This window comes from Pleurodeles waltl, chromosome 4_2 (genome assembly GCF_031143425.1).
Source record: "Pleurodeles waltl isolate 20211129_DDA chromosome 4_2, aPleWal1.hap1.20221129, whole genome shotgun sequence".
Lineage (NCBI taxonomy): Eukaryota > Metazoa > Chordata > Amphibia > Caudata > Salamandridae > Pleurodeles > Pleurodeles waltl.
In genome coordinates, this window is record NC_090443.1 from 909,802,373 (window position 1) to 909,825,118 (window position 22,746).

At 40.4% G+C, this 22,746-nt stretch overlaps 1 protein-coding gene across 2 annotated transcripts in view; it reads left to right on the plus strand.

The window, feature by feature from the left end:
- BEND5 (BEN domain containing 5) overlaps positions 1-22,746 on the plus strand; it is an 89,407-nt gene that overhangs the window by 30,495 nt on the left and 36,166 nt on the right. The gene's annotated exons all lie outside the window — the stretch shown is intronic.

Sequence of the window (22,746 nt, forward strand, 5' to 3'; positions counted from 1 at the left end):
CGATGATGAGTAGAGAGCTGTGAATACTGACTCATTTGCCAAACTTAAAAGATAGGCTACCGTTTCTAATAAATAGCTTGGTAATTGAAATTTGTTGTTGCAAAAAGGATTTAGCTCTGCATGGGAATCGGATTTATCTGGAAGGAAAACGTTTTACTTGAATCTTTTACCAAAGTTAATTTGCTGAATATTATTATTCATTTATGAACAAAGTTGGCAAAACTTTGTCTGCTACGGCAATTGCTGTGACAATTTAATGATATTCAGAACTGCATGAATATTTAGCATCTTGTAGCTGAGTCAGAATCGTACTTAATCCAAGATAATCTAGCACATAATACAGTAGTCCTAGTAAAGTTAAATGGAGCTTTCCATTGCAATGTGACATGTGAAATCCCAGCAATTTAATGAACATGATTGGTGTAATTTCCCCGCTGCCTCTCTTTAAGGTGTTTCATGTATGTCTTTTCATTATGTTATTTTTATGGTCTAGCTTGACAGCGCAGCGCTCGCCAGACAATTTTGTGAGAATCACTAGAGAAGTGATTTGACCCTGCCTACATGATGGGAGCTAGGAGTACATGTTTTAATTGGACAAAAGGTGTGTGCTTTCTCAAAAAAGTGCTTGTCCTCCACGCAGATGTGATCATTCGGTTTATCCAGCTACCTAACTTTCAGGGCACACACATGACATTGGAATGCTATTAAGTGTCTTAGATAACTATATAATTAGTGTTCTTTTTCTCTGGCTGTAGCACAGATTGGAGGAGGGCAGTTATTAACCTATATGGATTTTTAGGTCTACCTTGGCAACGCAACTGTCGCCTGACCTTTCAATATCCCCCAATATTAATGTACAGTTCTTTGCTTCTACACAGATGCATATCTATTGCCTTGCTATAAACATGTAATGCTTCACACTACCAATCAACATTCCTTTAATGCCAGCCCTACTAGCTCTGTCAGTGCTTGTTTCATTCTGTTAAACCATGTACCTTTTTAAACTTTGAAAGCTATAGCAGGAAAATAGCAACCTTTAATTTTTCGGTCTGGCTTGAGAGCGCAGCTGCATCAAGGACATGTTGTCACCGGTTATTTACTTTACATATTGTGAGCTCAAGTGGGCTTTGGCTTCGCCCTGAGCAATATTTTTCTCTCACCACATGCTATTGGTAGTTTAGTGTGTCAGACCGTCACTTGTAGGAAGTGCTTCCATTGAAATGCTGAGGAATGTTTTGCCCTCACTTACCACACTGTGCCACATTTAGGGCCCGGATATACTAACCTCCTGGTCGCAAATTGCACACCAATTCTTTTTTTTTGGTATGAGAAGTATTTATTTATTTATTTTGGCAAACCAAGCTATTTATTTATGAAGGGGTCGAAAAAGTACCCTTTCTATCTTTTGGGAATCAGTCACCACCCACCATTTGAAGTTGGTAACCGATCAACTGTTGTCAAGTGTAATCTGATTTAAAACTGTTGAATGATTCCAGCCTGACAGCTTGCACATTTTTATGGGGCACAGGGCACATTAAAGATGGGTTGAGGTTCTACACCTGTCCAGTCCATGCTAACCCCCAGTTCATTACACATATTAAACAGTGTTTTACAAGACATAGTTATATATTTCAAGTTGGCAAAAATGAAACTTATGAAGGAATTTGTGGTCAAATTTTCAACGCTTGTGAGCAACTCATTGTTGGGTGGTTGAGCGCACGGTTCGTTCAGGGGTGGGCAGTAGATTATAAAAGTATCCACATAAATGATGATATGATGAAGGGGAGCTGCTAAGCAGTTGGTGTGCTTCACTTAACTTGGGAGTATTGCAGTGGGACATGTGATATTTTCTTACTTCCCTTTCCGTTTTATTTAAAGTCAGAATCTTTGTGAGGTAGCCACTGCTTTTGCTTGGCACTCGTGTTCCTTTTTAGAATTTTTACATCTTACTTAAAGCAAAAATATGTACATTATTTTAATTGCTTCCCTTGTACTCATAGTTTTTGGGCAACAGATCTGAACAATGCCTCAATTGATCTTCTCTTCGATTCTACACCTGATTATGAGTTGACTGAATAGCTCCCCCAAATGTGGGATCCTGGATCACTTAATATGAGAAACCTCCTGCAGTGTTGTGAAGGTCAGTCTGTGGGAAAGTATTGGCAAAGCCAGTAGGCCTGGCTTCTGCTTCAAGACATGTAGCTTTGTCAATGCTTATTCTGTCATTGTGTTTGCAAAAGTTTATTGTTGGGGAATATGCATGGCCCTCTTCAACCTAAAAACCTAAAACAAATTGTCTAAAAGCAAAAATATGCTTTGGTCTGAAAAAACACACATCACCATAATAGTTTCAGACACTGAATGGAACTACTTTGTGTTTGGATGTGCTCCTTTTGAACAGGCAGAAATCTGCCACTCACAGAAAAGTTAGCCAGTTACTGAAGTGGGGTGAACCATTGCTCCTTGCTGTATGCTGTAGCGAACTGAAGAAAATGTGAATGACAATTTAACAACAATGGCTGAAGAGGGTTGGCTGAAAGGCCTGAAGGTAAGTATATACATGTAACCTAAGTATAATCAAAAGGAAGGTCTTGACTAACTCCAGACGTAACAAAAAAACACCCATATGTTCTGTGTCATTTACTTTCCTGTCAGTTCCTCCTCACCCAATCATAAACCTATTTTTGAAGATTTGTTATTTGGTTTTTGACTTCAAATTCCTCTACACGTTTGTGATAGACCTTGGTGTCATCTGGATAATTGTACTCTCTGCTGTTGTGAATTTTCAGAGTGTCAGGCAAAGGCTTCATGTGGATGTTGAAGGGTGCTGTGTGCCAATATAGTATGGCTAACACTAAATTTACATTGCCGATGTTGGGACAGGGTTGTATCCTTTTAATGAAGGGAAGGATCTTGTCAGTTTTCTGAAGTTTGGTAGTGGTGATATCAAATGATTTTGCTTGTAACTTTGTTTTAGTGGTTTGGGTATCACCTGGTTTAGATTGGTTAGGCGCAAGGTGTTTGCCTTGTCTGAGTTCATTCCTAAGATCACACTATTCAGAAGTGTGCTACAGAAGAACTGTGATTGGCCAGTGAGTTAGACCAGTGTGTTTTTTCGTTTCTTTTTTTTTTTTTTTTTTTTTGCATTTGTGGTAGTTCATTCATGTCCAGACTTTGAGGGTGCAGGTTGGTCAAGCTTTTGTGCGTTCATGGCCCATGCTAAGGTTTCACTGGGTAACGGAAGTGGTTGGTTTGTGGGGATCAAGAGAACCTGAGCAAATTGAGGGTGTAGCTACGATCCGTTCTTTCTTCTTTCTGAGAACCATTTCATATTGAGCTAGATTTTTTAATTTTGCCTCGTCTCACTTTCAAAAAAGTTGATCATGGTATGATCTGACCTAGATATGACCTAATCAGTGATCTGGAACTTGAGAATCAGCAAAAACTCGAGGCTCAGGCTTTTGCCTCAGGCAAGAAGAGTTCATTGGAGCCAGGCTATTCTGGTTCTATATGATGCCTTGAAGATAGATGCAGGATTGGTAACAGAAATTCAAGCATCCTAGTATTAAGTCCTACTGAGCACAAACGTAGCATAAATGCTGTATATAAATGTTGGCGCAGAATAGATAGCAACATTGAAAATGTAATTTCCAGTTTTCAAGGATGTACTTTGGGTTTTTTTTCTGACGCAGTTGTGTTACAGTGATTATTCATAGATGTTGTTGGTGTTACAGATTCCAGCATTAAATGTTTGTACAATCATATCATTAGAGGTCATATTGTTGTTTTGAGTAGAGTCATGTCAGTTTACTTCGTAAGGAAATTATTTTACAAAGGGATTGATGTGTGTTATTGATGATTTGAGTAAAGAATTTGTACCACATGTTAATGGTTAAGCCCAAGCTCAGTTTTAATTTCCATTTTGTATAATTCCAAGGCTGTGGTATGAGTTAATTTGTGGTTCTGTGCAATAATTTCTCCAGCTTTATGCCAAGGTTTTCTTTAAAGACCAAAATCGTGAAAATATTTCTAAAAAAGTAGTCCTAGTTATGTGGGTTAATAGAATAGGGCTGTGTTTTGTAAAGATTTCGAAGGACAGACATTTTGGCTACACTTGTTTAAAAGTAATTTTTATCTAAAGCATGTATGTCTCGATGCTGTAGAGACCCGTGCTTAAGGTTTTGGTCTCCTCTATACCATGTTTGAATGAATGCATCTCACAAGATCAAGAAAATTCACTCATTGAGCAGGAATAAGTGCCATTCAGCTGGTCTGTGAAACATATGAAGCTTTCATGTTAGGATAAATATCATAATATCCATTAGCCTTTCACATTTTAAGATTTAGCTTCTAGACTTCAGTATGATCCATGATAAATACTTTCTTAAAGTGCATGTCTGGTTTGCTCCCTGTGTGTAAGGTGAATTTAATGAGGAGGTAGATGGGGCTGCCTGCTATATGTTATTTACACCATTATGTGGTGTGTGTATAGGAACATATATGAATGGCTGTGTGCGAGCACAAAGTATAGCTGAGTTTATAATAGGAAAATGCCCTAGGATCATAGTATTTCATCACAGTTGTAGCATTTTCCTACGGCAGTGGTTCCCAACCTGTGGTCTAGGGACCCCTTGGGGTCCATGAAGTTCCCTCAGGGCGTCCGTGACAGCTTAGAAAATTAATTAATATTAACAGATTAATAAAGTGTATAATGTTAAAGTGGCTGAAAGTACAATTGAAAATTTGTAAAAGTAGTGTAAATGTAGGAATTTGAATTTGGAGGCTAAAAATTAAATTAGTATCCTCAGCTAGATTTGTGGGAGCAGTGCAGGTGCATCGAAAAGAATATAGTATGAACCATGTGTGGCTTCAAATTAATTTAGAAAAACTCAGATTTTCTAATTAAGATTAAATAAAATGTGTTAACATTTGTGTAAATGTTTGATGGAAAATGTGTTTCTGTAATTTTTGTGTTGTTTTCCATCGACAATGTTTAGGCCTGGGTCCCCGGCTTCCAGTAATCAGTAGTGGGGGGGTCTCCGTATTCCTCCAATAATGATTCAGTGCTGGTCCCCAGGTTCCAATAATGATAAAGTGGGGGTCCACAGAAGTTGAAAGGTTGGCAACCACTGTCCAAGGGGATATTCAGGTGTATCTTTGGAGGGAAATATTGCAGTGAGAGAAAATATGTTTTTGCATCTGTTCATATCTAGTCTGAGTAGAAATGGCTCAGAACATATGTCTTGTGACGACCCTCCCTAATGGGATGCCTCAAGAAGCCTTCCTGTTATTACGTCCGCTCTGACACGTTTTGTGTTTGGTAGAGGATTGTACTTGTGATTTAACAGATTGGCAATCATTGGAAGTGGTTGATTGGACATTAGACAGTAAACTTGAGGTTAAATATTTTTAACCTTCAAGGGAAGACAAATAAGCAAGAGCCTTGAAAACATAAGGACTCTATCTCCAAATACCTTGTTTGTTGTAGGGAAGATGGCGGTTTTGTTCGGTTTTGGCATTCTCCATTCAGCTATTATGATGATGTGGTGGTAGCTGTGTTGAACTGGCTTCCTGCACAAGGTAAAGGGTCTTTAACTCAGTGCTTTCCTTGAGGGGGAGGTTTTTGGTGAACATCAAAGTAGGTGTGATGTGGTCTGAGTGATTCAGAACTTGGGTGAGGCAGACTGCATGCATTTGTAAAAGTTAGTATTTGATAATTGTCTTAGCTGGGAGGCATTGCAGTAGTCCATATGGGAGATGAACGCTGCGGGCAAAGATGATCTGTTATGGCTGGGCGAGAGGTGAGCAGCACATCATAAAGGATATGTCTATGTCAGAGTAAAGTTGCAAAATCAAGAGCTAAGGGGGATGGCAGAATTCTGAGTATTTTCCAAGGAAGGGGTGCTTAGAGTGGTGCCTGCCAAATAGTAGTTTTTTTAAAGTTGTCCTTGTTGGACATGGCCTTTCTTAGGGGATTTCTCTGAAACTTTTTGCTTTTTCTCCCAGTTTTTGCTGACTCTCTGTGCTTGGCATTGTTTTGCTTTCACTAATGACCGAGCTGACAAAAATCTCTGGAATGCACTTCTTAGTTTAAAGAAGACATTTATTATTATTCCACCAGAGGTTCCTAAAAAAAATGAAGGAGATTAGTAGGTTGAAGGCACATGTTTAAAAATAGTCACAGCAATGAAAGGAAAAAATATCAAAATGATTCTCAACTGCAATGTACACAGCAAATATATATGATTATATTATAGCATAATTGCAAAGCAAAGGATAAATTAAAAATTCACCAGCGTTGGGCCTGCCAAGCTCTTCATCTTTTTCATGCCAGCAAGAAGACGACCCCTGTTCAACTGCGAGAAAGAGATCCTCACCCTCACGAGAAAATGTCAGGCATTTGACGTCCAATCCTGACCGAGGTCTCGGAAATTCCCTCGCTACTTAGCAGGGCCACCTCTATAGTTTAAAAAAAACAAAAGGGCTTCCTGGAGAAAACCCCTCCTCTCAAATGGAAATATTCAAACATGCTGGCTACTGTATGTCAGAGTTGGAAGAAAAACGTTGAAAACTGTCCAGCCTTTCAAGGCTCTTCCTCCAAGGTCGCACCTTTCCCTGCACTGACGAAAACAAAAAATATATGCTTTCTTATCATGCTATCGTGTTCGGTAAGAGAAAATACGAAAAACACAAGCTTATTTCACCATGTGGAAAAACACAGCTCATCTGCAGTGTCTCAACTGCAATGTCTAACGCCAGGATAAAGCCAATAGGCAGCTAAACTGAATACAAAATGTAATCTGCAACTGGTGAACACTGAACAACTAATATGCGCAGTGGTGAAACACAGTCAGTGGTCAAACCTACCTATTTTCAATACATTTCCACCCTTTGACCAATGACTTTGTCTACTTTTCTCTTATTTCAAAGAAAAAGAAAACATCATAAGCAAATTAGGTTTGCATTGTATACAGCAACATAATGCAATAATAAAAGCAAGCACTGTAAAGCAAATGAAGTGGATTAACATGTTGATCTTATAAACTGTTAAATGAGACACACCTACAATGAAAAGACTAAAGCTTATATATTCTGATTGGGATAATAACTTATTGAATAGTGTCTCTAGGATAGCAAGTTGGTGTAGAATTAGATGGAAACATCATGAGTTCTAATCATGTAAAGGTGCACGGTCCACCTGAAAGGTTTGTTGGAATGTGAGTAAAAGTCAGGTTTCCACATGAAAAACATCCAGCTAACTGGCAATTTTCCTTAATGAGACTGGCAGCAGTCATCAGATGATAACACGTCATGGGTTATTTCCAGTGGAAGAATGTAATCAAACAAGTTGACAGAACATCCATGGTACTCTGTATTGTTCCCATGTAGAACTTGAATCAGAGATGCAATTAGCACTAAATGGAGCCATAAGTTTTGTTCTTTAAAAGCTGCATGAGCGTTGCACATAGGTTATCATTCAGGTTCAGGTTGGGGGTGTGGTCCCTCCCCCGACCCCACACGCAAACACCCAATGGGAGACCACACCGCACACTCATGGTCAGTGGCAAGTCATAGTAGGATCTGCATAAGAAACAAGTATGACTTTTCTTGCAAATAACATTTGTCATCTGAAATGTGATCTCCTTTTTCCTTTCCTTGTTTGATAATCAGCAGGACGTTATTGGGGTACTTTGCTATAATTTCTGCAGGTTCTGGAGGGCCATTTGGGGATTCAGCCCACACCTTAGCACTGCGGTTTTTATCTGCTGAACTTCACTTTCCTTGCCCTGTCAGAAGGGCTTGGGCAGTCACCTTCCTTACCAAACCTCCGTACACTGCACTAATGCCAAGTTGGGCAATTCTGTCTCCAATCTGTATGAAAAAGTCAACTTCTCCACTATTTAACAGAATAACTTTGATTTCTACTTGGTAATCTCCATCAATCACTCCCCCTAAAACCTGAATACTTTTAAGGACTGACACAGATCTGAGAGCAATCAATCCAAAATGCTCTGGGGGAACCTGTATTCCAACACCTGTTTCACACAATGCTATGTCTAGGGGTTTTAGTCTGTAAACTTGTAAAGCATGTAAGTCAAGACCTGCAGATTCAGGTGTGGCTCTGCAAAGAGCTAACGCTCCAGGTTTTATTTCCCAGTATGTCATGGTATTGGTGGCCACATGTGGTTGTATTTGCAAAGCTGGAGTTAACATTTGCATCAAAGGTGTTTCAGCATTTGTTAATTGTCTATTGTTCAGAATCTTGAGGGCTTCATTTAAATGCTCTCCAGTTTTTCAAAGTTCCTTCAGATAATTTTCTCAATTGAGCTTTCAGTAAACCATTAATTCTCTCAATCAGTCCTATGGCCTGTGGATAATAAGAAATATGATATATCCACTCAATATTGTGCTGAGAACAGTAGTCCTGCACCAAATTGCCTTTGAAGTGTGACCTATTGTCACTCTGGATCTGGAGTGGCACTCCATAGTATAACATTAACAAGTACAGAGTTCTGATAATATTGTGCTTAGTAGCATGTTTACAAGGGACAGCAATCAAGTATCCAGAATAAGTGTCTACTACGGTGCAGGCGTATTGACTCCCTCTACTAATCGGTAGTGGTCCACTGTAATCAATTTGCCATATCTGTCCAGGTAACTTTCCTCTCCCCAACTGATCTTTGACTGTTTGTGGGACAGATCTCTGTTGTGTGTGCTGACAAATAGGACATTGCAAAATCACAGTTTTTATCAAATCTAGGGGAATGTACATCCCTCTAATCTCTGCCCACCTGTAAGTGGCTTTTTCTCCCAGATGTCCACATTTCTGGTACACCCACTTAGCCATCCCCACCAAATCAGAATTCTGGATTGACACTTCTGCCTCTGAACTTTTGTCTTTGACGTCTGCAAGGGAATTGAACCAGCGTTCTAGTGAGTCAATGGGACAATGAGCATCTGTGACTTTACTCTGTTCTAACATTTCCCACATTTCCTGCCACAACTCTTTGCTCCTCTCCTCCTTTGAATGAATTAAGTAGTTATTTGCATGCCATGTGGAAAGCCAAACGGCTAATCCATTGGCAGTGAACCAAGAATCAGTATAAAAATGACAAGTCTCGGGCAGCTCTTGCTTTAGAGTCTCACACACAGTGTACAATTCTGCATATTGGCTACTTTTTCCTTCTCCTGTGGTAGACAACGACTTTTCAGTAACTGGATTGTATTACACTGCTTTCCATTGTCTTTTAGTACCCACGTATTCAATCAATCATTAGTAAAACAAACATGCTTCCTGTCCTCAGGGAACAAGAATTCAAATGGTGCACTCAATTTCACTGGTGACTCTTTTACCTGTGGTACTCCCTGCACTATCTCCTCATCTTGTACAGGGGCTTGTGACACCTGTTCATGTAGGGCTGCAGTGCCTGTCGGTCCTACTCGAGCCCTGTCTTGTATGTACCAGTTCCAGTGTATGATTCTAGTCTCTTGTGCGTGTCCTACACAGTGAGATTTAGGTGAACTTATCACCCACTGCATGATTTGTAGTTCAGATTTCAGAATTACATTATAACCCAGTGTCATTTGCTTAGTATCCACTAGAGCCCAATAACAAGTCAAAAGCTGTTTTTCAGAAGGGGTATAGCACTCCACAAAGTCAAGTAGTTTTCTAATCTAAAGCCCCAGGGGCACCCTTGTCCTCCCCTGTTTCTGCCACATACTCACGTTTGCATATTGTCCCTGAACATTTCCATGTAACTCAGTGTTTCCCTCTTGCACTGTGCACAAATCTGAAGTCTGTTGAATTATTTAATTTGCCAAATCAAAAAGCACACAGCTGCTCTTTACTACTTTCCAACTCATGTTTTTTCCTAGTTACTTTGTACCAAAGGGTTAAGATTTTGCTCAGATGAGGGCTATACTGTTTCCAAAAATCAAACAATCCCATGAAACTCTGTGTCTCTTGCTTAGTGCAAAGAGTAAAAAACTCCAAAATCTTTTGTTTTACCTGTAACAAAATCTCTCTATGTTCTGCATCCCTTGGATTCCCCGAAACTGCACATTTTGCGACAGTACCTGTGTCGTGTCTGAATTAATTCTACACATCATACTCTGCAAAAGTGGTCTGGATATACCGGTAACATCGTCAACTCCTTGCTCGGCGTAATCTTTTAAAGAATGCATCTCAACTCCTGCCAAAAACTGTGGGCTGCTCTGCGCATTGAGAACTACGCTCTTCTCAGGAGGCTCACACTGGTCCCCACCTTTTTTAACCTCCTCATTACTGGAATGTGAAAAGCCAGATTCTCCTGTAACAGCTTTAGATTTCAGCTTTATCTTGCAATAATTTGTTCTGGCTAATTTGCTCACGAAAATTCTTATTTTCATGAACTGTTTACATTTCCCATGCATTTTTCTCTAAGCTGACAAAAGTATCCAAACCCTCCTGTCAAGAACAAAAGGGACACCATTCCTTTCCAAAAGCACCTTTTCTAAATATGTAAACACTTTTGTTTTATCCAAGCACCCATCCCAAAACTTAGAAAGTCCTGATAAACAGGAAAACATGTTTGTCACAACACCATAAGGCATTTTAACTTCACATTCATTTTCTAACATGGTTTGCGGTGCTTCCTTTAGTTCTCTAAACAAAAAAATATATATCTATATATATAGATATATATATATATATATATAGATATATATATAGATATATATCTATATATATAGATATATATACACTTTTAAATCGTGCACTTCCAACCTCCAACTCCTTTTTAGACTGATGATGTACGCCAAAATGTTTTGCTTTCACTAATGACCGAGCTGACAAAAATATCTGGAATGCACTTCTTAGTTTAAAGAAGACATTTATTATTATTCGAAGTTCCTAAAAAAAATGACGAAGATTAGTAGGTCGAAGGCACACATTTAAAAATAGTCACTGCAATGAAAGGAAAATATATCAAAATGATTCCCACCTGCAATGTACACAGCAAATATATGTGATTAAACTATAGCATAGTTTCAAAGCAAAGGATAAAGTGAAAATTCATCACCGTAGGGCCTGCCAAGCTCTTCATCTTTCTCATGCCAGCAAGAAGATGACCCCTGTTCAACTGCGAGAAAGAGATCCCCACCCTCATGGAAAAATGTCTGGCATTTGACGTCCAATCCTGACCGAGGTCTCAGAAATTCCCTCGCTACTGAGCAGGGCCACCTCTTTTATAGTTTAAAACAAACAAAAAGGCTTCCTGGAGAAAACCCCTCCTCTCAAATGGAAATATTCAAACATGCGGCTACTGTAGGTCAGAGTTGGAAGAAAAACGCTGAAAACTGTACAGCCTTTCAAGGCTCTTCCTCCAAGGCCGCACCTTCCCCAGCACTGACGAAAACAAAATATGTGCTTTCTTATCATGCTATTGTGTTCGGTAAGAGAAAATACGAAAAACACAAGCTTAGTTTACCATGTGGAAAAACACAGCTCATCTGCAATGTCTAACGCCACGATAAAGCCAATAGGCAGCTAAACTGAATACAAAATGTAATCTGCAACTGGTGAACACTGAACAACTAATATGCGCAGTGGTGAAACACAAAGTCAGTGGTCAAACCTACCTATATTCAATTCAGGGATTAGGGCTCTAGGCTCTTTCCCATTGTACCGCAGAGGGAAAGTGTGCGTGCCCTTTCTACTCATGTCAGGAAGAGGCACTTACGTGTGATTGGTTGAGGTGCCACACCCAGGAGTGCCCTGTTAAAAGGTACACCACGTACCCGGGGCGGGTACAGACCTGGCCACTAGTGGGACGTCGTACTGAGTGTGCCACCCACCAGAGTAGCCTGCCCTACATGTAACAGGCCTGGTAGTGCAGGTCTGTGGAAGCGCAGGGGTGCCTAATCTTAAGGTGGCATCTTCTCCTCTGGGACAGCCCTGAGTAGGCCTTCTGCTACCCCTAGAGCACCCTCCGGAGGGTGGAGCAGGTGGTAGTCAGAAGGTAGGGCAGGTACACAAGGGTGTCCCATGCCATGGTAGGGAAGAACCCCTATGTGGCTTTCCTTACTGAGGAGATTGGCTTTTTCTTGAGGTTTTGCTGATCCTCTCTGACTGGGCATGGGGCCCTGGGCAATTTTCCACTGTAAGCACATTGTGAAAGTGCATGTGTGCCTACCCTACATAAGTTAGGAAGTGGCGCGTACCATTATGTGCAAACCTGCACATTGATGATTTCATGAATATTCTGTGCCTGGACTGGTTGGCCTGTATGTGCACACTTGCACATTGGTGACGTCATGTATATACTGAGCCTGGCATGCCTTACCTATATGTGCACACTTGCACATTCTTTTTTTCAGTGTATCTACTGAGCCTGGCATGGCTTACCGATACGTGCACATTTGCACATTGGTGTTTGCATGTATATACTGAGCCTGGCATGGCTTGCCCTAATGTGCACATTTGCTGGTGTTTGCAGGTATATACTGGGCTTAGCATGGTCTGCCAGTATGTGCACAATTGCACATTGGTGTTTTCATATGTATATACTGAGTCTGGCACAACTTGACAGTATGTGCACACCTGCACATTAGTGTTTTTATATATATATATATATAAAATATACTGTCACAGTAGGCCTGGATGAGCACACCTGCAGCCTTGTGGTGTTCTCAAAGATTGTTTCCAGCCTTCCCCTGCAGGCTTATGAGTGCGCCAGGGCACATGTACTCACAGAGTGAAGAATGCCCATGTGTGTTTTCACTACCATTGAGAGCTGCTCTGCTAATAGGTCAATATGGCAGAGAGTTTATAATTAATCCTAGCTGCAATAGTGGGTTGCAGTGGAGCAGCCTCATAATGTTTACTATTGTTAAATTCCTAAAGACAAACCCTTTCCAATGGTAAAGGTGTTTTTGGCAGTAATACCTTGAAAATGCAACTTCTGGCAGCCAGAGAAGCTGATCAGAATGGCGCGGCGAGAAAGGTACTTAAAAAAAAAAAATTATTGTATTTTTGTTTTGTCCCCCCCTGCTAAGCCACGCGCCGCCCCTTTTCTCTCCCGCAAGCCGCAACTGTTATAGATATTCTTCTAGTTTCTGCCCCCGCAGCTGATTTCGATGCTGTGGGTGGGTTCTCGTGCGAGATGAGGATGGATCAGAAGTTCAAGGCATGGTTAAAGTTTCCTATCTAAACGTTGTTCCATATGAAAAGACAACCTGAGCGAAAATGAGAATAGGATTTCTATAACAAACTTTTTAAAGCAGTTCACCAAGTTGGCAGTACTTCACTCCTACCAAATGTATTCTCCTTTACCAGGTTTAAGGCTTTTAGGTGCCTGTCTTTGGGACCCAGAGTTTGTTTACTCGAAAGCGCAACAAAAAAGTAAAATAATACATGGCTGACATTTGTAAATCTAGATCTCCCCACAAAACAATGAATGGCTTAAGTACAATTGAGGAAGAGCTGAAGCGGCCCTGTTATATTATTTTATCAAGCTCTTAAAGAAGAATGCGTAGCAAAAAGGCTGCGTGTCCTTTTAGTTATGTATTTATACGTTCCCACAGACTGGAAAATGTCAAATGTTGAGGTGTATTGATCGGCGGAGGCGCCTTTACTGGATGACTCCTCTTTGAAGACGTTTTTTGCGATCAAATGAAGATAATCTCGAGGAAGGCGGCGCAGCGTTTCGATTGAAGATGTTTTCTCGTTCGAGGCTGGTGGGGTAGGAGGGGTTTCGGGTCGACGTGTCCCTGACGTTTATGGGGGTCCGAGAAATGCTATCTTCGTTAGGTAGCTTGCGTATGTTCCCACTTATCATGTTTTGAAGTCTAATAAATCCACAAATGTCTGTTCTGTCAACATTGATCTGAATACCACTACATAAGCAAATGGTTGCACCCGTCGTCTGGGAATCACGACCACAACTGGAATTGGAAATGTACATGGAAAATGTCTTCCCAAAATGTCACAGATCGGTTCCAACACTTTGACTACACACTTTACACATTCTTTACGACTGTTGCTCGGGTCCTCCTCCCTGTATCCTCCAGACAGCAGAGCGCGCTGAAGCATGTGGTGATTCGGGGAGAGCCTGACCTCCTCTCCTGTCTCTCGAAGAAAACACTCCAGTGGGGCCCAAAAGCTGATCACTAACTTGCTTTTGCTTTGCCTTTCACATTGCAACTTTTCTGCCAGATTCGGCAGAACGGTGCGGTTATTGTTCTTTATTCGTGTGTGTTCTTCACTAAGCTTCTCTCTGCGCCTGTTCCTGTGTTACCTTTTTTCCCCTAGTCCAGTAAATTTCTCAGCCTCGCCACCAGTTTAACAGTTAGAAAGGCCTTCACACCAATGGGACAATATAGGGATTCCAACATTTGCTTGCTCTTTATTTGGAGAAAAGGATTGCAGTTTCTTTCATTAGATAGAAATACGAGGTAACATAAGGCACAACAAAAAGAGGGAAACACTGCCTGCTCAGCACAGATGCACACCACCTCTGCCAAACATGGTATCTCGACAGTCCACATCAGCGGGACGCTCCCAGTCTCACAATTCATACACACAACGTAGATGCAAGGGGACAGTCTCCACCTCTGCACAACATCATTCAAGGCTGCATATTACTACACAGGTCACACATAAGTAACTTCCATGAGAAAAGAAATCCACCATAGACCTTCACAGAGAAGTATGACTTGCATGAAGAAGTTAAGTTGAGCTTCACCCAGTGCTTTAAATGGGCCGGTACTGTCCGGTACTGAGTACCAGCACTTTTTTATTTTGAGAGGGAGAGTACCGGCACATCTCAAGAAAAACGTAATACTTTTAATTGGAGAGTACCGGCACTTCTCAGGAACAAGCAGGTACTCTGGCACAGAGTACCGGCACTTTAATTTTTCCATTTCAAGCACTGGCTTCACCCAAGGAGCAGAAGTTTTTATTCCCTCCGTTACCGTTTGTCTTTAATGCATGGAAATTTGGTAAGTACCTTGTGATATCTGCCTATGCAATGCTTTGAAAAGAGCGTGCTTTTATTCACAGATCTGCCAGTGGAGGTTTGCCAGTGTTGTCCCATCATTTGTTTAGAGAGGACCACGTCAGTAGGGGGATCACGTTAGTAGGGGAAATGAGATTAAACAGATATTTATGTAGGTGACCAGGGAGGTTAAATGACAAACTGTTGAGTTTCATTGCCTCTTTGAATGGCTCCATGAGCTATCGAGATATCATTGTTCTTCTGCTGTGGCCCACTAAAACAGATCCAAAGCCCGCAGCTAGCAAACCACCTGCTGTATCCACATATCTACCATAAGGTGTTGTATGGTTCTGGGGGCTGTTAGAAGTGGAAATGTCCATCAGCAACTTTGACCCCATCACACCAGGCAATTAATGAATGTGGTGTGTTGGACAGGAACATAAACTGACCTCTAATCAAACTGGCAGAACAGAGTCAAGAGGTAAAAGAAGGCTACAAATCATAGTGGGTTCTATAGCACCATTCTGTATAGGGCAATAAGCAACCTAGCACACCCTAGCAATCTAATACTGAGGTGGGATTAGACTTGGAAAGTGGCATCCCTGTATATTCTTACCATGCACGTTTAACTTTTCTATTTCTTATAGCACTTTCAGTTTGCAAGCTGGCTACATGCAATAGGATAGATTTTGGGATCCTACGTCCTGATGAATGCCCAGGCCATATACAAATGGGGAGAAGCTTGAAAAACCCCTTGCATTTCCCCATTTGTTTAACCTTGTGTAAGTGAGATAACTTGTGTAAGTGAGATAGATTCACTTAGACCTTGCGCGTAGTAGGTCAGCAAAACTGCATCAAGCAGTTAGGAGAGTTAACATACACAAACATCCCTTAAAAATTGAGCTCTTGGTGAGCCCACCTAGCAGCAAACCACAATTACAGGCGAGGAGCGACCCCAGTGGCAAAGATTGTTTCTGGGAAGCCATTCAGTTTAGTACTTGTTAGCTTGCTCACAGTAGTCGTTAAGTCATTTTGGCGGCCTTCTCCAGATTCTGTTACTTAGAAAGGGAAGAGGTGTCAGGATAAAACAGATAGACCAATGTTTTAAGGCATCCGCTTTACCCAAGGCCCAGATTATCTTATTTGATTCGATTTCCTGTATTTCTAGTCTTCACCCTCTGGATCTTAGATCTGAGTCTTCCTATTCCAAGCCATGTTCTTCATCTTTGTCAGGTGGATTGATAATTCTCAGTTTGGACCATTACATTCGCCATGATCTACCACCACTTCTCGGATCAGAGCTCTGCTATAGCACTATTTAAAAAAAAAACATTTTGAAAATCTCTGTGTTTTCTGCACTCTTTTATGTCTGTGCACCTAGAAGCAATTTAGCCTCACTTTGTCGAACTAATAAACAATTTGACCCACAAGAGAAACAGGTGTGAATCATTTTATAAAAAAACTCAACATTTTATGATTTGCCATAATAACTAATTCATGCATTTTACATGGAAAATAATGTACTAATGTAATGGTAGACTGTGGTATTTATTTAAGGTAAAACACAAAATAGCGTGTACTTTGACCGGTTAGCAAGATCATTTTTTCTGGACAATATATTTCTAAGCTGTGAAATAAAGTGTCCTGCTCCTAAAGTGCCTGCTAATCAGCATTTGATGTATTTTTTTTTAAAGTAGACTAAGTTTTAACAGTGCCCAACATATTTTGACCGAATTGCTGGTCGTGTGAATGATTTTATCACACAGTTTCCAAGAACGGGTAATGGTGTTTTGGAAGATTACTGTAGCACAATGTGAGGAGTACAGAACGTCCAAGACGCACATAATGACCACAGGAGACGGGACCACAGCTACAATACGTTACTTTGAGTGAGGTTATTACTGTGCACAGTAACAGAAATAAAAAGTGCCTAAGTTCTTCTTCTAAAAAAACAAAAGAAAATATCAGTTTAGAGAAAGACGCGCCATACTGCATGCAATGAGCGGCTCACGCGGTACTCACTGAGTAGGGCCAGTCACGCAGCCATTAGTTCCTAGCATTCGTCCATCCTTTACAGGATATTTCTTTTGACCACTGTTTAGGAAGAATCTATACTAGATACATAGAGTGAATGAATACGGCTAGTTTTTTTGGAGTACTTTAATTCCGTGAGCAATGATTAGCATTGACCACGGAGAAAAATTTCTGTGAGCTTGAATTTGGAAGAAAACCTTTTAGGGGCAACAAGACGAAATGTTTTGTGAGAACCAGAGGAAAAGCTGTTTTTTAAAAATAAATATGTGCGTTAATCAAGAAAATCTTGGTCTTTTTTACGGCTTGGCCACGTTATGTTCCATTTCTGTGTTTTATGATATTTTTTTGTACAACCTGAACTGTTATTTACTGGTAATAAGATTTTATCACACGTTAAATGTCCATTTTCTACCTGTCTGTTTGTCTGATTAAGTCTTCAAAGAAGGTTTACTTTATCACTATTCATTACCATGACCTGCCTCTGTGAATCTCTTTACTATATCCACATTGATTTTAGAGCTTTAACAAAGCATAGCCAGGTCTACTGAACAAATGATGAATTCTGCTCATCCTGAGTATTTTCATCAATACTTTTTTGGTTCGTTTTTTTCTGATTGAGGTCGCAAGTAAAATCATAGTTCCCCTCTTCTAGACTGCAGTTGAATATATGCTATCCTTGATAGTTTCATCTGATCTATTTTGGTGTTGTCAGTACAATTGTGAAGGACCCATTCTCTATTGCAGTGGAAAACTGGTCTTCCTATATATATATTTCTTCTTGGCTGTTTTGGGGTTATTTTTTTATTACCAATGGTGGTTGCTTCTGACCTGTAGAAGATATAAAGTTTCCCAAGGTAATTTCACTAGGTTTTTCCTACCTCTGCAACATCTGATAGACTTAACGGTTAATTAGTAGACACTAAGCCATGGATGTTCTAGTGGTTTTAACTTTCAATGGTTTACAAATTACTTTAATTCTGCCACCAGGGATTCCACCCAACAAGCAGTGGAGAGAACGGAACTAATCCGAGTGGGGTTTTACATTCTATGACTCACTTACAATGGCAAGGCCATTCCATCTGGTGCTCCTCACTCGAGCTGTGGGTTGTCAGTGCTATGTTGAAGGTCTTCAATATTAGTTGCTCAAATGCTATGCTGATGTAGGCCAATGCGTGGTTTAATTTGTTTTAAAAAAGGACGACCTTTGGTTGTCAATGTTCGCCATAAAGCCAGTGTCGAATTTTAAGTGTGCCTGAAAGAGCAAAAACATTGTTTTCTATTCCCTCCAAGCTTTAGATACTGGTTGAAGGTTTTCAGTATTCCTATATTATCCACTAGAGGAATAAAGTGTTACTGTTGGTCTCCAGTGATTACCCACAACTGGCCTTTCGTTAGCAGTAGCCCGCGGGCTCCATACTGCTCACTGAATTAAAAAAAATTCCAAGACCTTACTCGGTACAAAAGGGAATGTTGACGTGGCCGAAGGGAGATATTCTGATCATGAAAATACACAATATAGCTCATTTCTCAGGCAAGAACATGTAAGCCAAATTGATACAATCTGTTGTGTGTTTTTTTCTTGTACCTGATCATTTTACCTCTTCCAGCAGACAAAACTTGCAAACTCTTCTATACCAACAGTTACTGCTCTAATAACTTGGACACTAAAAATATGTGGTTACCCCACAGAGATGCTGTACTCCACAACACCTTCCTTAATAGTAATCTGTGCCCCACTCACCCCCTGCTAAATTTATTTGAAGTAAAGTATCATACTATCAATACTCTGAGTTGCAATACCTGTAGCCGACCATGCCATAAAAACATGGGATATGTTTTCATTTAGTAGCCACATAATATTAAGGTAAAATGAGGCAGCAGGTGGACTATAGCTCCCGCTTAACCCATACCTCGCAATTACTCTAATTTTTATTGGGAAGTATGACATACTACGAGCAGGAACATACTCATTGGATTAGTCCCAAGTTTCCTTTCTTTAGCCTCTTTAGCAGCTTTTTGTTGGCTTAGCTGAACTTAAAACGAGCAAGCACTCCTGTGGTTGATAATTGAGCGAGCGAGGAAAGAAGTACTCGGATCATATTTGTCTTTGCAATTCTTCACCTTCACACTGATCTCCGTGAGAGTGCTACTGCTAGCGCGCCTGGTCCTTAGTAAGTAAACTTACAAGGGGACGCGTATAGGTCGATGAACCTTTTAAATCGCATGGAGTATCCTAATCATGCAGTGACCACTGAAATGGTAGCTAACATCAATAATCAAAGAACATTCTATGAAAAACAGCTTTAGACCATAATACTCAAGAATAACCACTGCTCAGTGGTTATTCCCTATTGATTACAATTCTAATCATCCGTTAATTCAGTCTTTATTAATCAATATTTATTAATCCATTAATAGAAAGACATTATTCTCAAAGAAAACATATGTGACAATGCAATATCATAAGCTATGAATACCAGCATTACTAATGTAATTCAGCAATTTAGTTCGTCAGTCACTTGTCACTGTCAACGTCACCCCGAACAGCCTACCTAACGAAGATTAGCATCAGCATGTGGGTCTTCATGCGAAAACAATTTAGGGAAAAATATTAATTTGGAAAAATCTACCTACGAGTGAATCTCTGTAAAACAGCACAGTTGGTACCTAGAAGAAAAGGTACAAAATCGTCAGTCACATTTTTATAGATACCTATCCAAGATGGATCAGCAACAAGTCAGTCTTCGTCTTTAGGTCATCAATAGTCAGCTGCAGATCAGGCTCACAGAGTATGAGCCCAATATCAGCACCTCGGACAGCGTCTCCTGACGTCATCAACTTTCTCCTCGCAGTTCTGAATCTTCACCCTTTGTCATGACCTTTTATTAGGTTCTCCCAGTCCATCCCACTAATTGCTAATTGATCAGCCTATCGTAAGTTATGACTGTAACCTATAGTTTTTGTTTACCAAATCCTTGAGTTTGCATATATCTTGTGTCCTATAAAACTGATTGGTTCTTCTTGCATTGAGAACATCATCAGGCTCTTCAGGTAACAAAATTGTTGCATACAAGTCTTCAGTCAGTCCCTCCATTGTTCAAGTCCTGGGAAAGTACATTTAGCCTTCACTACACATAATTGTATCAAATTGTCTTCATCATCTTCTGTCCGTTGGGCCATTTGCAGAATGTTCTAGCTGAGCGGCTTAAACTCTGAGCGGTTCAAGGTTGCAATCCCCAGTTACCAGTCCTTTGCAAGGCATCCGAATTCTCCATGTTCAGAGAAGGCGAGGCCCAGTGAAACCAGGCCCTTAGTTCGGCTAACTTAAGAATATGAATTAATATAAAACATAAGTTATACATTTTGTTATAACGTATTAGTGCATTTTTCTTATATGTTTTTCATTATTTTGCATCTTTTAGTTATTTTAATACACATGGTGATCACTCCCTGAGGTCACATTTTTCAAACACGCACATTATTTTTCTACAATGAATTTCTCTATGCATTTTTCTCATTAGTAAACACACACATAAGCCATTAATGATTTCTTAATTAGCATTTCTCCTCCATCACTACCTAATGTGTTAGGTGCTAGAACCACAGTGTATCGCAGGTTTGCTGAATGAACCAGGCTGCCACCCCTAATGCTGGTTATCTTCTTCCTTCATCCCTTACCTCGATGTTCCAGCCCCAGTGATCTATACTATTTGAGAAAACTTCTCATTGCTGCCTCCTGCCCAGCCAGGGAGTGGAAAGTGCTAAGAGAGGTCCAGAAGGCTGCAGGGCTCCAACCAGAGTACAGAGAAGAGAAAGAGTTGAATGTATTCACTACTAAAGGAATACAGTGATTTTGCCACTTACAGCTTTTTATCATCAGGGTCTTGATGCCACATTCTACTTTAGATATTTGCAGGAATCGACCAGAGCCTTGTATTGTAAGAGGCACACATGCACACATGTATAAAATAGTAATTAACACCGTATCACACATGTCACCATCCAGAAATGTCTGTGTTCCAATGAGTTCTCAATAATAACTTGTTTTAAATATTACATTCTTAAAGCAGTACTGTTGATGGCACAGTGAACAATGCTCAAGAAAACTCTTCTGGTCCTCCTTAGACGAATGCCACCCTTAGATACTCACTGATGGTGGTCATTGCATGACTTTCAAGTTAAAATAAAGATCCAGGAGACACCTGGCGAAATAGGACAAATTACACTCCAGTTCTGATCCTATACATAGGCTCTAGTCTCACTACTGAGCAATGCCCAGCGTCCTCCACCAAAGACAACTTTGATTCCACAGCTCCTGATGTCACAAGGGTTTTTATATTTTGGTCAGCAAGACAAAGTACTCATACACTCCATTATAACACACTCCTAAGAAATTCTGTAGCAGATCCCAGAGGTTGATGAAATACTGACCAAAATCAATCCTTCCATTCATGATTGTGATAATGAAGAGCGTACTCACAGACCAACTCTGTGAACTTTTACAAGGGAACAATATCCAATACAATAATCATTGTTGAGAACGCTTTCGAACACTAACTCAGACTAATATTGAAGAGCTGATGAATTGGAAATCCTGATCCTTCCCAGCTGTTACATGGCAGATGACAGAGCTAACTATGAAATTCTTTTGGAGTGATCGAATCATGGGCTGCAATCACAGGTTTCTTATTTCACTGATGCAAAGTGGGTGATTGGCATTGCCCCTTCACTGTCTCAACAGAATTGCTGCAGCATTTTCCAGGGCTCCTTTTTCCTTGTAGTTCACTAACTTCAGCTAAATAATCTTGGCTGAGCTATTATCCCAGCATCGGCTTCAATACCAAATTTTGGGATCCAGCTCTGTATTCTGGTGGGTAACCATGTTGAGCAGTCACCCTTAGCTTGTGGTTCTATTGATATTTCTCCAATGCTCACCAGATGACATGGGTGACAAAAATGCCAAACATCTTTTCATGATTCTGCAAAGGGTTCTTCCTCCCCCCACCCTCTCCAGAGAAGTTACTGTAACACCCTCACCAGGACCTTAGTATTGTTGTGGATGGATTACAACAGAATAATCTGCACTTGTTCCTCATGCAAAGAAATCCTGTGAATTCAGCGACAAGCAGGTAAGACTTGACTGCTTGCGGGAACAAGGGCTCAAAACACCTTGACATCTTACCTTATTGCAATAGTAACTTAGGTGGGAACTTAGACAGGAATCACCAATTAATGACAAAATGAAACTGAAAGAAACAAGGAGATTAAACAACCTTTGTAATGGGCTCACAGATCTAGAATTCCTTGAGCATGCTCCAGAGAAACCTCTACTGTCTGCTAGCCTTAATCCAAGCCCTGAAACTGATTTCCTTGAAGTAAACCTTTATCTTACATCAAGACGACAACAAAACCAACCTCTCCTTCTTGAAGGGGCCCTTCCTGTCCATCTTCATTGTATTGAAGACTCTATTGAGTAATCTATTTACATCTTTCTCTTTGCATAGCTGAAGTCTTCTAGTCTAGTGGGGCCCCACAGTTAGTCAATTTCATGTACTGCATTGATGCTCCTAAGTCTCATCACAGCAATGTGCGTGACAGGCAAATAAATCATTATCTGATCACTGTTATTGGCAGCTCATTAGCCAGCAGAAGCACACAGGATGCATGCTTTCTCAGCCTAACGTCATGTGATGAGAGCATAAGAGACCTATTTATTTGACAGAGAGTTATCATCAAA